The following is a 9371-nucleotide window of genomic DNA, read 5'->3' as shown; positions in this document are numbered from 1 at the left end:
TAACTAATTATAACTTGAATTGTTCACACGAATTAACCTTGCTTTCACTTCGGGAATCGATTACTATAATATATATATTCTGTCTCATTTTTAGAGATTTGCCATTTTGGTTGCATGATGTTCCTGGCATTGTCTTTAGAACCAACAATCACGCATTTAAGGTAACCACACACTGACCCTCCAAGTCAAAGTCAAACATCAACTATAAATTGAAACTGAAATGACACACATTAAGGTTATATACTTATATATATATATATATATATATATATATATATATATATATATATATATATAGGGTTAGTATCAATTAAGAACCCAAGATTTAGTTAAGAACTCTAGGAACTTCTCTTGACCAATCAGAATTTTTCATTCATTTCTTTTAATTTTTTTTAAATGGGGGTAGTATAGTCTTTTAAACAACTAAATATTCACGTATTATGATCCTGTTGAATAACAACTCCTATTTTCACTTCCCATTATCATGGGGAAGTTATACTAAACACAATCAAATACATATTAAATCGTTCATCAAGATTGAATCAACGAAATTAGTTTACATATTATCAGGTATGCATCATCAATTCTTTAATCACCGGCTAAACTTGTAACTTAAAATTAAATTAAATTTGTATTCTGATTATCATATCTCCGTTCATGTACTGTTTCTTTTATTTTTTTTCATGTCAAGGTTTATATATATTAGTAGAATAATAATTAACTGTTTGTTTTTTGTAGTTATGGATCAACCGAGTTCAGATTCGAATATGGTGGATAATGATGCTGGTGAAGAAAGCTATTCAGGTTGTTCACGAAGACGTGGTGGATAATGATGCTGGTGAAGAAATTGTTGTTGAAGAACGTGGCAATCAAAGTGGTACTAATACTTTGTTTCGTATGAAGATGGCTTTGTTTCGATCAAAGACATGATTGGTTCTTTTAGTTCCTAATTATATTTGAGTTCTTAAAGGAGACCATCCCTTAAGAGATATATATATATATATATATATATATATATATATATATATTCGTTTCCCATGCAGTAACATACATGCAACCTATTAAGCGTCAATTTCAATTTTAAATCACGCGGTGACAGATTCGTAATTAACTTAAATCTAATTTGTTGACGCGATCTACAATCGGTACTTCCAATTTTGTTCTGTCTGAGATTCCTATCAGGAGTCGAATTTAATTTCCATGTGTAAAATGTTCCTTGCCTACAAGTAAAACATCAAAGACAATTACGTCCAATTGACGTAATTACATCGAACTAATTATGCTTTGTTGGATTGAAATGAATTGATTACACTCAATCAAAGTGAACTAATTAAGACTAAACGAAATGCTTCAAATCGTGTTTGTTTTTGTTCAAATTTATTTCAAGACAAAATCAAAATATTGTTTTTGATAGAATTTGGTCCGCGATTTAGAAAAGCAGGTGAATTTTCAATTTGTCACTGTGTGTTAAAATCAAGTTTTTTTTATGGAATTAATGGCGTAGGTTGTCTCGTATGTAATGCATGATAACCTATTAGACTACATGCTATGGGCATTAGTAGGGGCAGCTTAGGGGCGACAACGAGGGGAACACTACAGAGGGGTGGTAATAGGGGGAACACCGCAGAGGCCAGAGAGGAGGTAAGAGGGGGGGGGGGGGACGGTGTTGGAACGACTGACGGTAAGGGGGTGTTTTGGTGGGACCACCCTACTTTTCTCTCTCTCTCTCTCTCTCATACATACATGCATGCATACATACATACATACATACATAAAAGAATTATAGAATGAAAGCCCATTTGAGTTCTGAAAACCCGTGAAAGCCCTAAGTAACATCGTTTTTTTTCTTACATCTAATCTAATATAACTATAATATTAAAGCAACATATAGCTTTCACATGGCCTTTAATTAAGCTATCCACATAGAATTTCACCTCAACAATTTCTAAAATTATAATTTACACCTAATAAGCTATTTAATTTTAATCTACTTACTTAAACTATTAAAAGAAAATAATTTTTTCATAAGGTATGTTATTATGTATTCATAAGATAAAAATATGTTTTATTAATCATATTTTTAGACATATAAATATATTTTAATATGCTTTTGAGACGACAAGGTATGCTATTACGTGGATTATTAAATTTAAGTTTTTTGTTGTATTTTTTTAACCACCCGTGTATTATACAGGCTATATCCTAGTATGCAATATATGCTGTTACGTTTAATACAAAACATAGAAAAATAAAAAAAATTGTTTTGTTATTTTTTACTAACTTTTATTTATGTTTTCAGGAGGAAGAAAGTGCAAATTTACTTTTACATTTTTTATTAACTTTAATTGTAGACCGCAGATTTCAAACTTTAATTAAAAACATGTGGTTGAGAATGTGTTTCTATATATTTCACAACTCAGGTGAGTTTTTATTCTTACCTATATATATATATAGGAGATTTCAAATGAGAACCTCTTTGAGTTTTAAGAACTCGAAAGAACTCAGTGTAACAATTTTTTTTTTGAATTTTTTTTTGCACATGCATAATATATGTTATATAGACGTAAAAAAAATTGCAGAATTTTTTACGCACCGAGTCGATTTTTTACACATGTGTAACGGACGTAAAAGTTAGTGTAACCACTTACATCTTTATTCTCTCTCCTACTTTGACTTTTTTGTCAGATTTAATCTCAACCAAATATTACAATCCATTTAATTAAATGTATGGTCTAGAATGGAGTTCTTAAGTTCTTACAACTCAACATGGTTCTCAAAAGATACCTCCCCATATATATATATATATATATATATATATTATATTAAATATAAAAGATTTTGAGATGGACAATGAATACGTGATTTAGCAATTTTTAGTGTGAATTTCATATGAAGGTGTGATTATTCATGTATTTAACAATGAATAATATATGAGTTTCATCTTGCCAGCTGATAATAGAAAAACATCATTTGCAGGTAATAGGAAGAAAAAACATCATTTGCAGGTAATAGGAAGAAAAAACATCATTTGCAGTTAGTTTATTGGCGGAATTTTAATATTCATGGTTGATTATTGTTTGTATTCCATTAGTTAGAAGGATACTTTAACTGCATCAAATTATGATCTGAAACATATGAGCTGACGATTGTTTTGGAAGATCGGAATGTTAATGTTGGCTTTCTTTGGTTTCTGTTTGATTTTGGTTTTTTTTAGTTTCGTTTGGGTTCTTGTTCGGTTTTAGATTATTCAATTTTGGATTTCGTTTTGGTTTATTTTCAGTTTTTTGGTTTTCTTCTTCACATCTATGTTTATACTATTTGCTCTTAATTGTACGCGTTAGCCTAAATTTTTGAATGAGCTTGAAAAAATTAATATTTGTGTCTGAATTATCAAATAAGTACATTGTTGTTTGTAAACCACCAGTAATTACTATTTTCTTATTTTGATCAAATGGATATATGAAAGAAAGTTGCAGCCTCTGAATGGTTGCAGATTGTTAAAAAGTGCACATGCCTCGAATTGATATTACCTATCTACAATTAAACTAGGGCTACTTGCACGTAAAGATACTAACCTTTCAAAGGTTGGTTACTTGGATCGAATTCGAGGTTTGATTCTTGCATAGCTTGAAGTGGATGTTGTTATTTATTTATTCAATTTCTTTTATGATGGACATTTCTAAGGAAGGTGATCCGTGTGTTTCAATGTTTCATACAACAGGTTTAGCTAACTCACCATGTCCAAGCATCGGTATACAACTTTTTGAAGAAACTCTACACTAGCTCTCTAGAATGCCCAGGTTCTTTTGATAAACTACATTTTGATCACCGGTATTTTTTATAAACTTTTTAAAGTTTAAACTTGTTGATTTTTAAATCTTATTGCTACATGTTTTTGTGCAGCAAATGGAGTTGCAGGTTATTGGTGGCTCATGATGACTATAGCATAATGTCAAATTGCCTCAAGAGAACGCCAGTGGTAGCCTTACTTAGAAGCTTGATTTAGCATGTATTTAGTGCATACGAGCTTTCAGTAGAAGTTGCAGCTTGGTTTTTAGTGCATCCTAATGTGACATCAGCATAAAAAACATCTGCACATATGCGTTTTAAAAAACGTAATGCAAGCACTCCCGAGACTTGGCTGTGGAAGTATTTAGCTCCATGGATGATGGAGGACTTATTTTCTCGGGTATATTTGTGTAAAATTATAAATCTTTTTGTTACTATTAATAATGATTTAGTAATGAGTAACCTTTTAAATAGTAAATAGATGGATGCTAGACAAATAAAAGGGTCGCCTTGTACTTGTCGGCATGACACGTGTAACATGAAGGAAGCTGTAATGCCATTACATGAATCCATTACTCACCCTAGAGCTCTATAAATCATTCACAATGGTGCCAGTTTTCAGGTATAAGGTTCGGTCACAGGTGAAAGTGTGAAACTCGGTTAACTTTATTGTGTTTGCATAAATGTTATTGCAAATAATCTGCAGGTTTCACAAACAATTCTAAAAAATGGGAGGTGCATGACATTCGCCACTATGTCATAACACATCAGACTCTTGGAAAAAGTGGCAAAGATATTTAAAAATCTACAAGGCTAACACATGGGCCCGTAGTTTAACAGTTGATCGTTCGACTTTTTGATGCAGAAAAGGTTGGATGACGTGTTATACGTTGGCCTTATGAAGGACCACAAAGAATCTGCTACAATGTTTGCAAACTTACTCAGTTCACAAGTGATTTCACAGTTAGTTGCATCCAATCCGGTCACTGAACCGGTAAGTAAAAACAGGTAAATTCCATGCAACCACAAGAGTCTGTGATCACATTTTCACTAATTGTGAGATTTTAATTATGTCAATTACTCTTGAATTGGTGTTGGTTGGTGACCTTATTATACTTGTATCTAAGGTGTTGTCATGTAGTAAACGTGCGGCTAGAAATATGACGTGCCCATAAAATATTATTACTTTTTTTTAACTTTTATACCCATAAATAGTTTCGTCATCAGTCAGGACTTCAATCGCAATGCGCGGACATTCCTACTGGTGATTACAAAATAAGTTCATTTTTAAAATGATCTAAGGCAGTTTTATGCATTTAATATACCTTTTGACTGAGTTTCAATTCGTTGGGTGTGTACATTCATAATCTTTTTTTCCTTTTGAAACTACGCGTCTGACCTGTTCTACGCGTTTGACCTGTTAGAGATAAAAAGATAACCTCGACTGTAATTTCCATATATAACTATTAATATCTTTTTTGTTTAGTTGAAAATTAGGGGGAACAGCCGAAGCGCAGGCTCTCCCAACCACTTCGGTTTCGGATCAGGGGTGCTGATTAGAAAAACCAAAGCTAATCGGTTTTGGATAATTCGGTCAGCGGTTCTCAACATTTTTGAAAACATAAACCCGCCGCACAGCGCGGCCTGTCTGAAAGTGTAGTCAGGGCTGTAAACGAATCGAGCGTTCAACAGGAAGTTCGTTTGTGTTCTTTCATTTGTGTTTGTGAACGTTCATTAATGTTTGTTTGTTTGTTCGTTAAACATATTTAATACTTATTAATGACTTTTCTAATCATATCGAATAGATTTAAGCAAAATTATTAACTATAAAACAATAGCGTCTTATGTGCTTAATTTATAATTTATATGTAAAATTAATGTATGAATATGAATGCTAGAAAAAACACCAACACAAACTTGGTAGCCAGACCAAACCGTTGACGTTGACCATTTTCTGTTAGCCAGATTAAATAAAATATTGTGAGTGTTCATATGCGTTTGTTTGTGTTCGTGAACTATTTGCTTTTCCAATAAAAGCTTAACGGACAAACAAGGCCTTGTTCGGTTCGGTTGTGTTTGCTTGTAGCCCTAAGTGAAATGATGCTCGTGTGTTACTTACGACTGTGAAAATGGTTAATAGGTGAAGGAATGTGTGTGGTTCCGTTGATTAAGCAGTGTGTCGAATGGAGACCGGATGTGACTATACTGATGACTACAACTACAGCATCTACAGTGTAAGAATCGATTATGTTTTACTTTCTACCTATTGTATTAGTTTAATTAATTGATAATTGAAAATTTGAATAACATGAAGTAGATGATAGATATTTTGGTATTCAATCACAGAGGTTTTACATACTCTTACGGTATGTTGTGTTATCATAGGGCTGTAAACAAATCGAGCGTTCAGCAAACTGTTCGTGAACGAAGTTTATTAATGTGCGTTCATTTAATAAATGAACAAACAAAAACAAGGAATTTTGTTCAATTAACTAAATGAAACAACACGAACATAGGTTAGTTGTGTTCATGAACGTTCGATAACGTGTTCATTTAGATCCATTTATGTTGGTTAGTGTTTGTTCATTAAAGGTTTTTAATATTTTTTAATGACTTTTCTAATGTAGATTTAAATGAACGAACATGAACAAGTAGCCGCCATTTGATTTACTTGTCATTTAGTTTACTTGTTTCCTATTGTTATCTGGTACATATAAATGAATAATATGTGTTTATGACTAATACAGTGAACTACTCAAGCCTTTGCTTCCCTGTAACGTTATTATAAGGTATATTCTCTTCTATCTTATAATATAATTTCCGTTTTGTAACATCCGTATTACGAGATTACTAAATAAAAGAGAATTTATTGTTACGTGTGTGTCGTTCGTTTAATTGTGTGCGTGTTTATATTTGGATAAGGATTGGGTTTAGTAAAGGAAGTGGGTGGTGGGGCCCATAGTCCTCTATATAAGGCCATTCCCCCATCCTTTCATCATTTTCTTCCCACAACACACACACACTCCCTAGAACACACACATACTCTCTCTCAAGACCCGAATCCAAATCCGGGTTAAAGTAAGGAAGATGTTGTGTTCAAGTGTCTTCAAATAACAAGAATCATGTCCAGATCCTCGAGTTGTTCAGATCTGAACCGAACCCGGAGCAAAAAGGTAAGCTTCGGCCAAAGGGTTAAGTTTTATGGTTAGAATCGACATGCAAACCGATGTAATGATAGATCGGGTTGTGAAATGTAAGAAAAACATGAACTTGGTGAGTTTTAGCCTCACGGGTGTATTATAGAACAAAGGTGACCTCTGGACTATGAGAAACACGGGTATAAAAAGTTGTACAACCCAAAACACATAAAAAGAGTAGAATCGGGTCCTAAGGAGGAAACAAGGAGAAAAATGGCTTTAAAATGGTAAAAACGACGAAATGCAGGAATTTTGCATCGCACAGCCATGCGAAGCGAAATCAATAATTTCGCATCGCACAGCTATGCGAAGCGAAATCAATATTTTCGCATCGCACAGTCATGCCAAGCGAAAAAGTCATGCGAAGCGAATTTCCATGCGAAGCGAAAAAGTCATGTGAAGCGAAATTCTTCCATGCGAAATTTCATGAAATTCATTTTCTGATGCATTTTTCGATAAAGGACTATTAATGAAAATAAAATTTAGCTGACCTGGCAGCTCAACATCAGCCAGGGGCTCTGCCCCCTGGACCCTGCTAGGGGCTGCCGCCCCTAGACCCCGCTACCAGGGGCGCTGCCCCCGGACCCCCGTTAGTTGAGGGTTTCATAAACTTAGATGTAGGAAGTAGTGGTAATAGGTAATTGATAAGCGTAATGTATTGTACAGTTAGCCGTGCACAACTAAAGAAGGGTATTACCATTAACGGCGAGAGAAACCGACTCCAGGTGAGTTTCTAGCCCCTTTACCTTTTATGTTTTCAGGGCTGTGTGCATAATTCTATGTGGTAGTTGTTATACACCTACCTTAAGTGGTAAATGTATGATATGTGTATGATATATGTATGACTAAGTATTGAATGTTATTATGGAATGTTTATACGAATGAATATGTATATACATGACTAGAAGATATGTATGGTATGCATGTATGATAGAGTGACGAGACAGGTATGGTTATTCAAGACAAAGGGACCAGACCCTAATTATATCTAAGACAGAAGGGACCAGACCCTAATAAGATCTGAGACAGAAGGGATCAGACCCTAATAACATCTGAGATAGAAGGGACCAGACCCTAATTATATCTAAGACAGAAGGGACCAGACCCTATAAGATCTGAGACAGAAGGGATCAGACCCTAATAACATCTGAGATAGAAGGGACCAGACCCTAATAATATCTGAGATGGAAGGGACCAGACCCTAATAATATCTGTGATGGTAGAGATAGAATAGCCTATGGTATACCATAGGGAATTATGAAAGAAAGTACGTGAGATCGAATAAATGTCTGAATGTATGTAAGTATGTATGAAAGAAATAATAGTAAGTAAAGCATGAATACGTATCTTCAGACTCGTATGAGTAAAGTTGAATGTATGAATGTATGTATGTACGTATGAAAGAAATGATAGTAAGTAAAGTATGAATACGTGTCCTCAGACACGTATGGGTAAGATTGTGAATGTAGTGTATGTAGAATGATTCACTAGAACTCACTCAGCGTAGCTGACTTTAGTATGCACGCAGGTAATAGATTGAGGGAGCTGGATTAAGGATGGCACGTGGCAGGGACTGGAAGACTGGCATCTGGGAAAAGAATGTTATGAATTAATATGATATGTTTTAAGACAAGTTTACTTTTGTTAAGACAATATTCGATGATGTGTAATGTAATGCATGAAGTTTTAATGATTTCGCGAAAAGTTTTAATTAACTCTGATTTTAGAACTGTGTTTATGAGTAAATCCAACATCAAAGTAGGGTTCCGGGATCAGGGCCTTACACGTTTGCAACTTTTCTGTGTATATCAGCTTTATTCATTATTCTTTAGCAGTAGCACTATTGTGCTCGCGCATATATCTTTTTTATTTATTTCATCTCTAGGAGTTCTTTAGAAACTACTTAAAAAATTAGTTAAAGGTGGTTATCTTGTTTTGTGAGGCCCATAAGTTAGCTTTTTTAGTTTTTATTTGTTATGTACACTTCACAGAGGAATAAAAACATGCCACTTTGCTCCAGTTGATACACCTGCTGCTGTGAATGCATTCTTGAATATTGGAGACCATATAATTTCATAAGCATAATTTTCATTGCTGATGCTAACCTGTCGGGCCTGAAATATGCACCAGAATTTGAGGAGGATTCAAGAGATCTTATAATTGAACAAAACATGGATTCTAGTGAAACTTCATTGGGGATAAGAAGGTACCTTTGAAACTTTAGGTGTTAATATTGACATTCTAATATGTAGCAAAATTTCATTTTACTCACTTCTATGTATTACGTATTTCTCTTTATTAATATTAACAAATAAGCAAGCAACTAAAACATTACCATTCATATTATTTTTGCCTGTTGTACTAGGATTTGATGTTTATTTAGAA

At 33.8% G+C, this 9371-nt stretch overlaps 1 pseudogene; it reads left to right on the top strand.

The window, feature by feature from the left end:
* Positions 1-780: 780 nt before the first annotated feature.
* LOC143616790 (protein-tyrosine sulfotransferase-like) lies at positions 781-9065 on the top strand (annotated as a pseudogene).
* Positions 9066-9371: the final 306 nt, after the last annotated feature.

This window comes from Bidens hawaiensis, unplaced genomic scaffold, assembly GCF_021521415.1.
Source record: "Bidens hawaiensis isolate Kalapana, Puna unplaced genomic scaffold, B.hawaiensis_p1.1 tig00049870_1, whole genome shotgun sequence".
NCBI lineage: Eukaryota > Viridiplantae > Streptophyta > Magnoliopsida > Asterales > Asteraceae > Bidens > Bidens hawaiensis.
The sequence above is the reverse complement of the archived record's forward strand: the minus strand, read 5'-3'. Positions and strand labels throughout refer to the sequence as shown.